This window comes from Anser brachyrhynchus (assembly GCF_964034855.1).
Source record: "Anser brachyrhynchus genome assembly, chromosome: 1".
Lineage (NCBI taxonomy): Eukaryota > Metazoa > Chordata > Aves > Anseriformes > Anatidae > Anser > Anser brachyrhynchus.
This window is the reverse complement of record NC_137694.1, coordinates 162,052,246-162,066,866: the sequence shown is the minus strand read 5'-3', so window position 1 is coordinate 162,066,866 and position 14,621 is coordinate 162,052,246. Positions and strand designations below refer to the sequence as shown.

General features: G+C 40.5%; 1 long non-coding RNA gene across 3 annotated transcripts in view; it reads left to right on the top strand.

Moving 5' to 3' along the window:
* Positions 1–1,884: 1,884 nt before the first annotated feature.
* Positions 1,885–14,621, top strand: part of LOC308195658 — a 47,169-nt gene continuing 34,432 nt past the window's right edge. Inside the window, exons 1-5 of one of the 3 annotated variants that reach the window (XR_013951693.1) lie at positions 1,885–2,020; positions 4,751–4,903; positions 6,164–6,226; positions 7,141–7,191; positions 11,191–11,338. This is a non-coding gene — a long non-coding RNA (uncharacterized lncRNA). Of the gene's footprint in view, positions 2,021–4,750; positions 4,904–6,163; positions 6,227–7,140; positions 7,192–11,190; positions 11,339–13,861; positions 13,877–14,621 lie in introns of those variants that run through there. The other 2 variants (XR_013951695.1, XR_013951694.1) reach the window with 2 other exon arrangements.

Below are 14,621 nucleotides of genomic sequence, written 5' to 3'. Positions count from 1 at the left end.
TTGACAATGAGGGATTACTGTTCAAAGATTATTCTGTTACAATAATTTTAGCAGGAGGAGGCAGTAATTCAACTTAGCTGAAACTTTTAAATGTGGAAGGGACAGTTGGCTGAAGTTCAGACAGTTTTTTATTCTGCATTTTCAAGTAGTGGCACCAGGAAGAAAGAAACCAGTTGATGTTATTTTTGCAGTAGCTTATTATGGATTTATATTTATTTGTAGGTTGTTCTTGTTTTTTCCTTTAAAATTTTGTTAACTCAGGCACAAGATACATTGCAAAAGTCTGAGTGCTACAGAACTTAAATGTTTCTGATTTGTATTTTCTAAACACAGATACAGAAATGAAACATTGTTTGTCACATTCATGAGTAAGAATAAGACAGATAAGAATCTATCTTATTGAATCTGGAAGCTTAAACGACATATCAGATTATAATGGAACAAAACACTGAAAGTCATATGGAAGACACAGAATTAGCCCCTTAAAACTGAATTTGCCAAGCAAAGGAGTCATGAAGTCTGGACTGAAACATATGTAGCGTCTGTGATACTCCAGTATCGTAGCAACAACGATGATTCGGAATTATTAAAGGAAAAGAGGAGCAGAAAGGTGTCTTCTGAATCAGAGCTGGAGTCACACAGAAAAATAGAAGGACAAAACAAAGGGAATGCAGTTTGTTATACAAAACAAGATGAGACAATATCCAGTGTTTTGGAAAAGGCATAAAAATTTCAATAGAATTTAAAAGCATTTGTAAGAACATAAGGAATTTACACAGCACAGACAGTGACAATTTTTTAGCCCAAATATATTACTAATAGAAGCAATTAATATTGATTGAACAAAAAGAACTGAATTATAAACTTGAAAGCAAATGAGAGTTTCAATAATTTTGTGCCAAGGATTAGGGGACAAAAAAAGGGGATGTCATCGTGGGAGTCTATTACAGACCACCCGGCCAGGATGATGACACCGATGAATTATTCTTTGAGGAACTAAGAGATACCTCAAGATCAACTGCCCTTGTCCTTATGGGGGACTTCAATTTGCCAGATATTAACTGGGAATATCACACAGGAGTTTCTTAAAGCATCTTGATGATACATACCTTGGCGCAGGTACTAAGGGAGCTTGAGAACAGAGAGGGTCTTGTGGGGGACATGGCAATTGGTGGCTGTCTTGCTCATAGTGACCATGAAGTGGTTGAGTTTAAAATTTTTGGTGACAGAAGAAAAACTGTCACCAAAACTTCAGCCCTGGATATGGGGAGAGCAGACCTCAGGCTGCTCAGGGAACTAGTTAGTGAGGTCCCCTGGAAAACTGCTTTTGAAGGTGTTGGTGTCCGTCAGTGCTGGTCAATCTTTAAGCACTGCCACCTAAAAGCACAGGATCAGGCAATTCCAAAATATCGGATGTCAAGCAGGTGGGGCAGAAAGTCAGCTTGGCTGACCAGGGATCTTCTTCTGGAGTTTAGGCATAAAATGAAAGTGCATGGCTGCTGGAAGTATGTTAAGGCAACGTGGAAGGACTACAGGGACGCTATTCACCTTTGTAGGGAGAAAAATTGTGAGACCAATGCCCAATTAGAGTTGAAGCTGGCCAGGTCAGTGGGAGACAATAAAAAGGGCTTTTTTAAAATAAGTGAACAGAAGAAGGAGGACCAGAGGAAAAAAAAATAATAATAATAAAAAAATGTCCACTACTTGAAGAGGATGGTCACCTCACAAACAAGGATATAGGCAAAGCAGAGAAGTTTAATGCCTTCTTTGCCTCTGTCTTCAACATTGATCACGGGATTCAGGACCCAATTATTTTTCAACAGGGAATCTGGAGAGGTCCCAATTGGCTAGAAGCTGGCAAATGCCAATTTTCAAGAAGGACAAGAAAAAAGACCCTGGTAACTATAGGCCTGTCATTCTCATGTCAGTGCCTGGTAAAATTATGGAGAAGATTATCCTGCGAGTTATTGAAATGCAGCTGGGGGACAATGCAGTCCCAGCCAACATGGGTTCATGAGAGGTAGGTCCTGCTTAACAAATTTGATTTCCTTTTATGATAAGATCACCCATCTAGTTGATCAAGGGAAGCCAGCTGATGTAATCTTTTTGGATTTCAGTAAAGCTTTCAATACAGTTTCTCACAGGATCATACCAGACAAAATGTCCAGCATACACCTAGATAAAAACATCATACAATGGGTGAAAAATTGGCTGACGGGCAGGGCTCAAAGGGTTATGGTAAATGGGGTTACATCAGGCTGGCAGCCAGTCACCAGTGGGGTCCGCCAGGGCTCCATTTTAAGGCCAGTTCTTCTCAATGTTTTCATAAATGATTTGGATGTAGGACTAGAAGGTGTTTTGAGTAAATTTGCTGATGATACTAAACTGGGAGGAGCTGTTGACTCTGTTCAGGGTGTAAAGGCCTTGCAGAGGGATCTGGGCAGAATGGAGAGCTGGGCAATCAATCTCCAACTGCATAAAGTTTAACAAGAGCAAGTGCTGGGTCCTGCACCTGGGAAGGGGTAACCCTGGCTATACGTACAGACTGGGCGACGAGATGCTGGAGAGCAGCCCTGCAGAGAGGGATCTGGGGGTTTTGGTTGATAGCAAGCTGAATATGAGCCAGCAGTGTGCCCTGGCAGCCAGGAGAGCCACCGTATCCTGGGGTGCTGTTGTGGTTTAACCCGTCTGGCAGCTAAACACCACACAGCCGTTCGCTCACCCTCCCCCCTCCCTCTCTGGGATGGGGGAGAGAAACGGGAAAGTGAAGCCTGTGAGTTGAGATAAAGACAGTTTATTAAGACAGGAAAATAATAATAACAACAACAATAATAGTAATAATAATGATAATAGTACTACTACTAATAAAGTGTACGAAACAACTGATGCACAATGCAATTGCTCACCACCTTCTGACCGATGCCCAGCCTATCCCCGAGCAGCTGGCCCCCCCCACCCCGGCCAGCCACCCCTATATATTGTTTAGCATGACGTCAGATGGTATGGAATACCCCTTTGGCCAGTTTGGGTCAGCTGTCCTGGGTCTGTCCTCTCCCAGCTCCTGCTGCACCCCTCGCCTACTCACTGGCAGGACAGAGCGAGAAGCTGAAAAGTCCTTGGCTTGGTGTAAGCACTGCTCTGCAACAATTAAAACATCAGCATGTTATCAGCACTCTTCTCATCCTAATCCAAAACACAGCACCTTACCAGCTACTTGGAGGAAAATTAACTCTGTCCTAACTGAAACCAGGAGAGGTGCATCAAACATGGCATTGCTAGTCGGTCGAGGGAAGTGATTGTCCCGCTCTACTCTGCGCTGGTGCAGCCTCACCTCGAGTACTGTGTGCAGTTCTGGGCACCACAGTACAAGAAGGACACAGAACTACTGGAGAGTGTCCAGAGAATGGCAACAAAGATGGTGAAGTGCCTAGAGGGGAAGACACACAAGGAGCAGCTGAGGTCACTTGGCCTGTTCAGCCTGGAAAAGAGGAGGCTGAGGGGAGACCTCATTGTGGTCTACAGCTTGCTCAAGAGGGGGAGTGGAGGGGCAGGTGTCGATCTCTTCTCTCTGGTGACCAGAGAAAGGACCTAAGGGAATGGTGTCAAGCTGTGACAGGGGAGGTTCAAGTTGGATATCAGGAAAAGGTTCTTCACTGAGTGGTTGGGCTTTGGAACAGGCTCCCTAGGGACGTAGTCACAGCACCAAGCCTGTCAGAGTTTAAGAAGTGTTCAAACTATGCTCTCAGTCATATGGTCTGAATTTTTGGGTAGACCTGTGTGGAGTCAGGAGTTGGACTTGATGATTCTTATTGGTCCCTTCCAATTCAGGATGTTCTATGATTCTATGATAATTTTAAGCAGAACAAGCCAATGTGCTAGCAGACAACCATGAAGAAAATCAAATACACAAGAAGAAATAACATGATGACATTTAAGGCTGTCAGATATATATATATATTTCTCACTAAAAATATATGAATGTGGATGTGAAAATCTTATTTGAGGGCTAAAAACATGTTAGGACACTGCTGTCATTAAATAGGTTTACTATTGTATAAGTGTATGTATTGATGAGAGAATTAAAGACTTTACAGACATTCTTTAAGAACTTGAGAAATACCAATTAAAAGTCCATAATACATTTCCAAATTTGGGGAAAAAAAATATATACATTTATATAATATATAATTATATAATATATACATTTTATGAGCAGGCAAACATGCAGCAATGGCAAGCATTATGTCAATCAGTCATTACATGATAAGAATATATAGAAAACTTAATCATAAATAAAAAATACCTTCATCTTTATAGCCTCTGAGATACTAAGATTCTGTATATACGGAAGCATTTCACACTATATGCAAAGCAAGACTTTTTTGAAAAGATGATTTTCTGCAAATAATTTTCTACAGTTGGCTAAGTCATCATGGGTAAACTTCCATATCTCCCTGAGAAATCCATATCATCTAAGAAAACTGTGATTTGATTAGCATTTGGTAAACAAGGTACTTTATGAGAAGCAGTAAAATTTTCTATCACAAGGAATATATTAACATTTCTGTGAAAATGTTTTGTTTTGTTTATATCAGAGGAAAAAAAGTGTGAAATAATCACTCTCACTAGTTAAGGTGAAACAGAAATGAATAGTCTTTTTCTTTTTTCTATGGTAGAAATCATTTTTCTCACAGGGATTATCAAAAGAATGAGAACTGGCAGAATAACAGTGTCTCTTGCTGTCTTTCAGGAATAGTTTTCAAAATGAGTAGGAGGAGTAGATGTCTGGAAAAAATATTGTCAAGGGAGTAGCGTGAGCTTATGTCACCAAACATCCTGTGTTGTTTTGGAATTACAAGAAGTGCACATCTAATTGACAAAGAGCAACTGACTTCTTTCAGAGGTATTTGAACATCCATTCTACAGAATTAAGGCGATTTCAAGATAAAAGGGTTATGTTTTGCTGTATTTCTTAGAATATCTATCTTGGTGGTAGCTACCTGTATATTTCAGCTACTGAATTCATTAAAAAAAAAAAAAAAAAAAAAAAAAAAGCATCTATCATGATTTGCAGAAGTACCCTGGTGACAGAGAACTTTGATTTAGAGTGTTTCACTTCTTTTAGAAAATGCTCTGGAGCTATTAAGGGTATTTTGTGGGATACAAACCTAAGTCTTCTCATAAGCTTAAAGTATAAGCATTTAGTAGACTGTATATTCTCATGTAAGCCTATGTTTCCTCAGTGGAAAAAGGTCAACGCCTTTGAAAGTGTCTCAGTTAAAATCTTGCCCATCTAAATGTTATCCAGTAGGTCTGAGCATACCTAATAAAGGACTTGCTGAGTGAATGCTATCTTAGTAGTCCTGATTATACATTTTACAGAGATGTGAGTAATGACATATTTTTTAAATCCACAGATTTAAATCAAAATACCTTCCTCCCTCCTCCCCCCCCCCCCCCCCATTCCCAGACTCAACAGACTCTCAGTCTCCATTGACTTGCATTGGTAGATGTGTTTGACAGACAAGCACAGTTTACGTTCTTTCTTTCCAACTGTTCCATTCCAGACTGCATTTAACCCTCTAATGTTAAGTGCCAATAGTCTAATATAAAAAAATTATGTTCATCCACTTCTGTTAAAAGCAAAATTTCACCAGGAACATTTTGTTATGCCCTCTCTTTCACAGAGGGCATAATGAAATGAATTGAGAACATCCAGCTCTGAACACAGAAAATTCCTCTATATAGTTACCTTTTGATCTCACAAGTATGATATCCAACATAAAAATATTTTCTGGAATGAAAAGAGAATTTTGATGTGGCAAGAAACAATTAAAAATGCAAGTACATTTTATTTTCTCAAAATACTCGTTTGATTTCTTCCTAATTGCAATTGTTTCTATAGTGTCCACTACTGTATTCATCGTCTCTGATTTTTCTCCCTCTCATCAGCAAACAGCCAACATACAATGTTTACCTTTGCAATTTAGTAATCTTCTGACAAATTTGTCCAGACAAAATAACATTAATTGTTTTCAGGGTTGTTAGCTTTGATATCTGTAATCACAGTTGCTCTCAATAATTGCTCTTGTAACAGAACCTTTCACATACAAATTAAACTGTCTTTTTGTAACAGTCTTATTAAAAATTATTATTCCCTCAGGGGGCAGAGACAGCATGAAGGTGACATACGTGTTCTCTAGCGGAAAGGATGGAGCATCTGAAGGTATGACAAGTGTTTGCTTCAGGAAAGTATATGTACCTTTGTGATTAAAGTGAAATTAAGTGAATTTTATTTTGGTCTCATATTTAAGATGTATCTTGTATTTGTGAACACAAATGAAAGATACAACATTAATTCTTCAGTGATGGCAGATAGGTTTCTAACTGATCTTCTCACTGAGTATTACAGTCTAGAATGACAGGATTACAATTTATTTTAACCATAAAAGTGTCAACAATGAGGATTAACATGAAAAGTTTTATTCTTATTTTCATGTATGCATATTGCTCTGATCAGTAGAAATGGGAATTAAGAAACAAGCTTGGAGATGAAAATAGGCTCCTAAATATTTCCTTGAATTATTTAAGGCAAACCATTTTCAGAATACAAACCATATACTTGTACGTCTTTATAAAAACCTGCCTATGCTAAAGTGGAACATACCTTTTTCCCCCTACTTTTGTTAAAACCAAAACAAAGCACATGCAAAGTACAACATTTGCAAATTAGGATACCCAATAGACACATGACAGGAAAAAAGTAATTTGACTCTTTTTTTTTTTTAATTTCTTCTCCAAAGTAATGAGAATCATATTTCTGTTCAAAAGTCAGTCATCACAGTACATCTGTAATTCCAAACATGACTTGACTACCTATAAAGGTAGTCCAGATTTATACTGATTTTTTTTTTTTTTTTAACAGATATATTTCTGCACTGTCTTTCCAGTGTTTTCATAGCTGTTCTTCACAGAGTCTATCAATTGCAAGGAAGTGCCACTGTTCTACAACAGTACATTTCATTCTCATTCAAGGTTTAAGTCAATTCTCTCAGGCCTTGTTATTTTTGAGAAAAGAGGTTTGATTCCTTACTTTCTTGACCCTTTTTCCCTTACCCTTTTACCCTTACTCTCTTACAGTTTACCTTAAAGAGAAGATAAAAAGCAGTGAGGACACTGTTGATGTCAGAGGTGCATGATGTCTTTCTTACCTTTGGATTTGTTGTACCTGTGGCCAGCAGAAACATACCTGCACATTCAACAAGTTCTCCCCAAAAGATTAGAGTTGCAAAGAAATAGAAAGGGTCTTGATGCTGTTTTCTAGCAGATGGAGTTTGAGCATCAAGAATTTATGAGTAACAGAAACTGTTTCTGCCTGCTTCAATAGGAGAGCTGCACAAGGAATGGTGAAGGTTTTTGATGCTACTTTCTGCTGTAGCACAGGTGACAGATATGAGAAACACTAAACTACAGCACATTTGACATTAAAAGTCAACAGCAATTCAGAAATCATAACTTCAAAGCAGACTGAGAGAGTTAAACAGTTAAAAAGAACCAGAAAATATGTTAGGGTGGTGAACTGGAGAGTTGCAGAATGTAAATCTATGACCTAGGTTGTAGCCCATGTGAGTAGCTGGGAACGTCTAAAATCAATAGAAAATTAAGAATTCCTGAACATAGCTCTGGAAAGATAGTCAGATCTCATTAAAATTGGATTAAAGTATGCATCTGCTGAACAATGTGTTTTCATATAATAGAGGGAAAAGCTTTGGAACTGCTAGAGAGATAAGCTTTTATGAGCTGCTGAGGCTGTATTTTTAAATTTTGAGGCTGTATTTTTAAATTTTGAGCTTTAACAACAATATTTATGTCTTCTGGAGCCCAGCTGTATGTGTCTTGTGTACCCGTAATTCTGAAAGCTTTGAGAAAATTGTAGGAATAAAACTCCTGAAGAGCCTGAGTCATCATCTTGCTTATGAAGCTGGTCCTGTGCAATAGTAACATGATAGATAATAGATAACATGATTGTCTGCACTATGTCTATGAGGACAGACAACAGGGATGAGGACTGGGAAGTTTGGCAAGAATTGTAGATCTCAAGACTGGACATAATTAGTGAAACCCTTTAGCACTTGCATCATTACAAAAACAAAACAAAACAAAGCATTTTTCTCTACTCTTTCATTTTTTAATCCTTTATTGTCTGCTTGTGAATTAATGGCTGATTTCAGTACTGTTAGCTTTGTCAAGTAAAATGAATCCGGATTTCAGGATCCTAGTGATTGGTTCTCCGAGAACCAATCTCAGCTGAATCTTACCTCACAAATCTATCTTACTCCTGAGGTGGAAATGATTTTCTCTATGTGTTGGAATCCAGTGCTACTTTAACATGGGGAAAATATATATATATATATATATTTATATATATAAAGAGAGAGAGAGAGAGAGAGAGAGAGAGAGAGATTTTGTTCTTAGGATATTTATAAAGATATGATGGTAGCTTATGTGGAAGTATGGAGAGACAGAAATTTGTTTCCCTGCAGTTAAAAATGGGAGTACTGAGGCAGTAGCAAGACACAGAGAAGGTTTAAAAATGTAGTAAGCCAAGGTAAACTTTGAAACAGCTACCAACAGCAGGCTGTGTTTGTGAACCCACCTTTTACATGAGCTTTAATCAAGAAAGTTGTTTCAAATGCCTCTGTGTGCCATAGCCAAAAAGAACTGCTTTAAATCCATGAAATTATTTGATTTCCACATATCATAAACCTTTCAAATATATTCTTCAATACATAAAAATTCCTAAAGGTATTTTACAGAATAAAACAACATATGAATGCAGTGTCACAAAATGTTAATAGTATTATGTTATTGAACATTCACAGAAAACAGTAAAAATATTCAATTGCTGATTGTACCCCTTTACTGATGCTAAGCTGCACGGATAAACAGAGAATGTCCATACAGACATACCAAAAAAACCTTTAAGACCATTTTATATTTTAAAGCATTCTAAATTTGCACCAATATCATACAGATTATTGGACATTAAATCTGTCTTATTAGCAGATTCTTTTATAGTGTTAGCAATCATTTTATTCCTAGCTGACATACACACTGCTACAGCAAGCCCAGTCAATCAAAATTCAATTGTCATGAGTGTAGTGGGTTTACGTGGCAAGGTTTTGGTAGGGGGGGACTGCAGGAGTGGCTTCCTTGAGAAGAATCCAGAAGCTGCCCCATGTTTGATATGAGCCAGTTTCACCAGGCTCCAAAGGGACGCGCTGCTGCCTAGAGCTGAGCCAGTAAGTAATGTTTGCACCTCTGTGAGAGCAGATTTAAGAAAGGAGAAAAAGCTGCCGTGTGACAGCAGCTGGGAAAGTGAGAAGGGAGAAACAGCCCTGCAGAAACCAGGGTCCGTGAAGAAGGAGGGCAGGAGGTGCTCCAGGCACCTGAGAAGTTCCCCTGTGGCCTGTGGAGAGGCCCCTGGTGGAGCAGGCTGTCCCCCTGCAGCCCATGGGTCCCACACGGAGCAGATCTCCACGCTGCAGCCCGTGGAGGAGCCCCCGGTGGAGCAGGTGGATGTGGCCTGGAGGAGGCTGCGGCCCATGGAGAGCCCCCGCAGGAGCAGGCCCCGGGCCGGAGCTGCAGCCCGTGGAGAGGAGCCCACGCAGGAGCAGGGGTCTGGGGGGAGCTGCCGCCCACCCATGGGGGACCCGTGCTGGAGCAGTTTGCTCCTGACAGATGGACCCCATGGTATGGACCATGTTGGAGCAGTTCTTGAAGAGCTGCTGCCTGTGGGCAGCCCCCGCAGGATCAGTTTGGGAAGGACGGCATCCTGTGGGAGGGACCGCACGTGGAACAGGGGCAGAGAGTGACCCTGAAGGAGTGGCAGAGATGAAGTGCTATAGAGTGACCACCACTCCGCTTCCCCTGTTCCTCTGTGCTAGTGGGGGGGGGGGGGGGGGGTGGTAGGAGGTAGAAGAGGGTGGATGGGGGAGTGTTTTTAGTTCCTTTCCTTTGTTTCTCACTTCTCTGGCTTCCTAGTAATAGGCAATAAATTTCCCTAATCTCCCTACTCTGAGTCTCTTTTGCCCGTGATAATTGTTGAGTGATCTCCCTATCCTTATCACAACTCTTGAGCCCTTTTCATTGCATTTTCTCTCCCTTTCCCTTTGAGGAGGGGGAGTGAGAGAGTGGTTGTCATAGAGAGCGGCTGTGGTGGAGCTCGGCTGCTCACCTGAGTAAATCCACCAGAAGGCTGGAGAAGTGTCTCCATGAATATACACTTCATCACATTTCTCAGTCACATCAAGTAAATAATTCTGAAAACCTTTTAACTGATTTTATAAAACACATCCTCCCTTCTATGCCCAGTTATGTGAAATGGATTTTTATCTTTAAATGTCTTTTCTATTAACAAAGATTGTGAAAGATACCAGAAAGTATATTATTGGCCCAGCAGGACTTTGTGTCATGGATGTTTACACAGGCAGATAATGATAGGACAAGGGGAAACAGTTTTAAACTCAAAGAGGGGAGATTTAGATTAGATGTTAGGGGAAAATTCTCCACTCAAAGGGTTGTGAGGCACTGGCACAGGTTGCCCAGAGAAGTTGCGGAGGCCTCATGTGTTTGAGGCCAAGTTAGATGAGGCCCTGGGCAACCTGGTCTAGTGTGTCCATCTCTGCCCATGGCAGGGGGGTTGAAACTAGATGATCTCTAAGGTCCCTTCCAACCTGAAGCCATTCTACAATTCTGTGATTCAATGAAGGACATTTGTGAGAAGAACAAGACCTCTACATCCTCACTGAGATTCATTGGATTTACATTACAGTGTAACAGGACTAAAAATCATACTTCTGCTTGTAATCAGAATTGAAGGATGAATCCAGAAAGAAAGGACTTTGCATGTGGATAACCTTGCATTTTTAGATTCTGTTATGAATAAATTGGCAACAGAGAAACAGTGAAAAAATAGGGACAGGCAGACTAAATAGAATTAAAAAAGCAATTAAAAACTATGGAGGTAATATTAATAGTAATTTCTAAGGTTGAGCTGGACAGCTTGACAGAGGGAGCTAATGCAAAAGTTTATTAACTGAGCTTCTAAAATTTATTGCATGTATATTCAGTATGAACAGATATTGCCTTTCAAGACTGCAGCCCTAACTTCTTTTTATGTTCTTTCAGTGTGACCTGTTAAGATGTGAACCTTCAGCAAGAGTGAAGTATTCCCAGAGATCCAAAGCATAAGCTCTGAAACCTAAATCTAAATCTAACTGGAATCTTACGTGGGGTGCAAGGCAAGTTAAAGCATATTTCTGGAGTTTTAAAGCAGGTGATGTATGTTCACTACTATATAACTGCCAACTATCTGTGATGTCATTAGAAGGAAAGATACTTTCATAATTTAAAGAGGTAGAACAGTGTGAGCTAAAAATGAAAATGTAGGTTTTTGTTTGGTTTTCTTTTTCAATGAGAAGGACTGAATCTTACTTATTTAGCCACAGTTTTCCTTCCTTCCTTCCTTCCTTCCTTCCTTCCTTCCTTCCTTCCTTCCTTCCTTCCTTCCTTCCTTCCTTCCTTCCTTCCTTCCTTCCTTCCTTCCTTCCTTCCTTCCTTCCTTCCTTCCTTCCTTCCTTCCTTCCTTCCTTCCTTCCTTCCTTCCTTCCTTCCTTCCTTCCTTCCTTCCTTCCTTCCTTCCTTCCCCCCTCCCTCTTTCCCTCCCTCCCTCCCTCCCTCCCTCCCTCCCTTCCTCCTCCCTCCCTCCCTTCCTCCTCCCTCCCTCCCTCCCTCCCTCCCATCCTTCCCTCTCTCCCTTCTTTCCTCCCTTTCTGCCTCCCTCTCTCCCCTTTTCTCTTCTCTTTTCCTCTCTTTTCTTCCAGATGTCAAGTTCCTCTTTTTTGTTGTTGTTGTTGGTGGTGTTTTTTTGCTTCTTTTTTTTTTTTTTTAACTCTCAGCATATTTTCAAAGAGTTGAGAAATAAATACAGAGCTGTAAGTAGGAGGAAGTAATGGTGAAGGAAATCCTGACTTTCTAAAGAAGTAGCTTTTTCCGTCTTTTCCTGATTTCTCATTATTTTCATTTAAGCCTTTCACTGACTGGTTAGCAACTTTAAGTCATATAGAACAAGCCTTTTTCTTTTCCACTTTATAAGTCTTCAATGTGTCTTTACTCAAACACTGAGACACCTGAATTTAGGAAAAATTGTTCTATAGTTAAGCGCATGCATCTATAACTGAGCTGCAGCTACTGCAGGCATAAAGGCTGAATTTAGCAATGTAGCTACCATTTTTATTGCAGAAAGAGATGTCTTCCTATCACAGTGAGATGAATTAAATACACTTACAACAATAAAAATAATGACTGCTTTAGTCATTTTCAGATGATTCTGCTGAAAGCAGAAAAAAAATGTAGCTACATTGTGGGAAAGAATCTTTACCAGGAACTTTCAATGTTAACTATATCAAGGGAAAGCTCATGATGGCTATATCACTGGGGCTATATGCATATTGATAAATAAAAGCTTTCTCCCAGTGTTAAGGCTAGCTCCCTGTAGAGCAGATGGGCTGCATCCTCACTGCATAGCATTTGGTTCTGAAATTGCTCTGGACTCTTTGTAGTACCTATATGGTTTTAAGACATAACTATTTCTCAATCTTTCCTTTCCTTTCCTTTCCTTTCCTTTCCTTTCCTTTCCTTTCCTTTCCTTTCCTTTCCTTTCCTTTCCTTTCCTTTCCTTTCCTTTCCTTTCCTTTCCTTTCCTTTCCTTTCCTTTCCTTTCCTTTCCTTTCCTTTCCTTTCCTTTCCTTTCCTTTCCTTTCCTTTCCCTTCCCTTCCCTTCCCTTCCCTTCCCTTCCCTTCCCTTCCCTTCCCTTCCCTTCCCTTCCCTTCCCTTCCCTTCCCTTCCCTTCCCTTCCCTTCCCTTCCCTTCCCTTCCCTTCCCTTCCCTTCCCTTCCCTTCCCTTCCCTTCCCTTCCCTTCCCTTCCCTTCCCTTCCCTTCCCTTCCCTTCCCTTCCCTTCCCTTCCCTTCCCTTCCCCTTCCCTTCCCTTCCCTTCCCTTCCCTTCCCTTCCCTTCCCTTCCCTTCCTTCCCTTCCCTTCCCTTCCCTTCCCTTCCCTTCCCTTCCCTTCCCTTCCCTTCCCTCCTTCCTTCCCTTCCCTTCCCTTCCCTTCCCTTCCCTTCCCTTCCCTTCCCTTCCCTTCCCTTCCCTTCCCTTCCCTTCCTTCCCTTCCCTTCCTTCCCTTCCCTTCCCTTCCCTTCCCTTCCCTTCCCCTTCCCTTCCCTTCCCTCCCTTCCCTTCCCTTCCCCTTCCCTTCCCTTCCCTTCCCTTCCCTTCCCTTCCCTTCCCTTCCCTTCCCTTCCCTTCCCTTCCCTTCCCTTCCCTTCCCTTCCCTTCCCTTCCCTTCCCTTCCCTTCCCTTCCCTTCCCTTCCCTTCCCTTCCCTTCCCTTCCCTTCCCTTCCCTTCCCTTCCCTTCCCTTCCTTCCTTCCCTTCCCTTCCCTTCCCTTCCCTTCCCTTCCCTTCCTTCCCTTCCCTTCCCTTCCCTTCCCTTCCCTTCCTTCCCTTCCCTTCCCTTCCTCTCCCTTCCCTTCCCTTCTCCCTTCCCTTCCCTTCCCTTCCCTTTCTTTCACTTTTTAGGACAAAATGTTTTCAAAAGATGAAAGTCTTGGCTGATTGTTGCCTTCCTGGTGTGAAACTGGGGTTGGGTTGAAGCATCAGGACACAAAGGGGTAGCAGAGGGTACAAAGCCCTCTGTATTAACATTGGAAAGAGATGTACAGCAAAGATTTATGACTATCGTAAATCATTCTATTTATGGAAGCACAATTGTCACTGTAAACCTAAATTATTCCACAGGCAGACCAGAGGAGACATTGTTCTGGGTTTCAGCTACAAGCATCCCAAGATCACCCTAGTGTTTCCCAATGTTGTGTAGTTCCACATCTATGTAGTTCACCTTCACTGAAAATGCATTAGAATTGTTAAGGTTTAATTTTTATCTTATGCAGAATGAGGTATCAAATACAATGAAAGTAATAGCTATTCATTTAATATGACATTATACACTGGAATCTGCCTCAGTTGGGAATACAAAGTATGACTAGATTTGGCAAACTATCCTTATAGTAACTTACTGTGTTTGGTGGTGGTTTTGTTTCTAAGTTATAAGTAGGAAGGGTAGGTGTCCTGAAATCCATTTGAGTTTTAAAAAATGTAACGATAGTTCTCATTAGCAAAAACAACCCTAAATGCCATATAATTGTTTATAATAATGATGCTTCATTTTCTGTAGTTATGAGGTTGGAACCTATGAAAAAGTCTTTGGTCCAAAATAATGCATATGAAGAAAACTATATACATGTAAAAGTCTTAATAATAACACCTGCAATAACTTAGTATAGCAGTGGTAATAATAACCTCTCAGTTAAAATGTTATAGTCCCTTCAAAATAGTTTGAAAAGGGAAAATATATAATTATTCTTATTTTTCATCCTTGAATAACAATAGCAGTTGTGTGTGTTTTATATGTATGTATAAACATATATATATACATATATATGTTATATATATAGCAATAAGCCTAGTAAGTGAAGACTCTCTATAGCAAGAAAAAAAA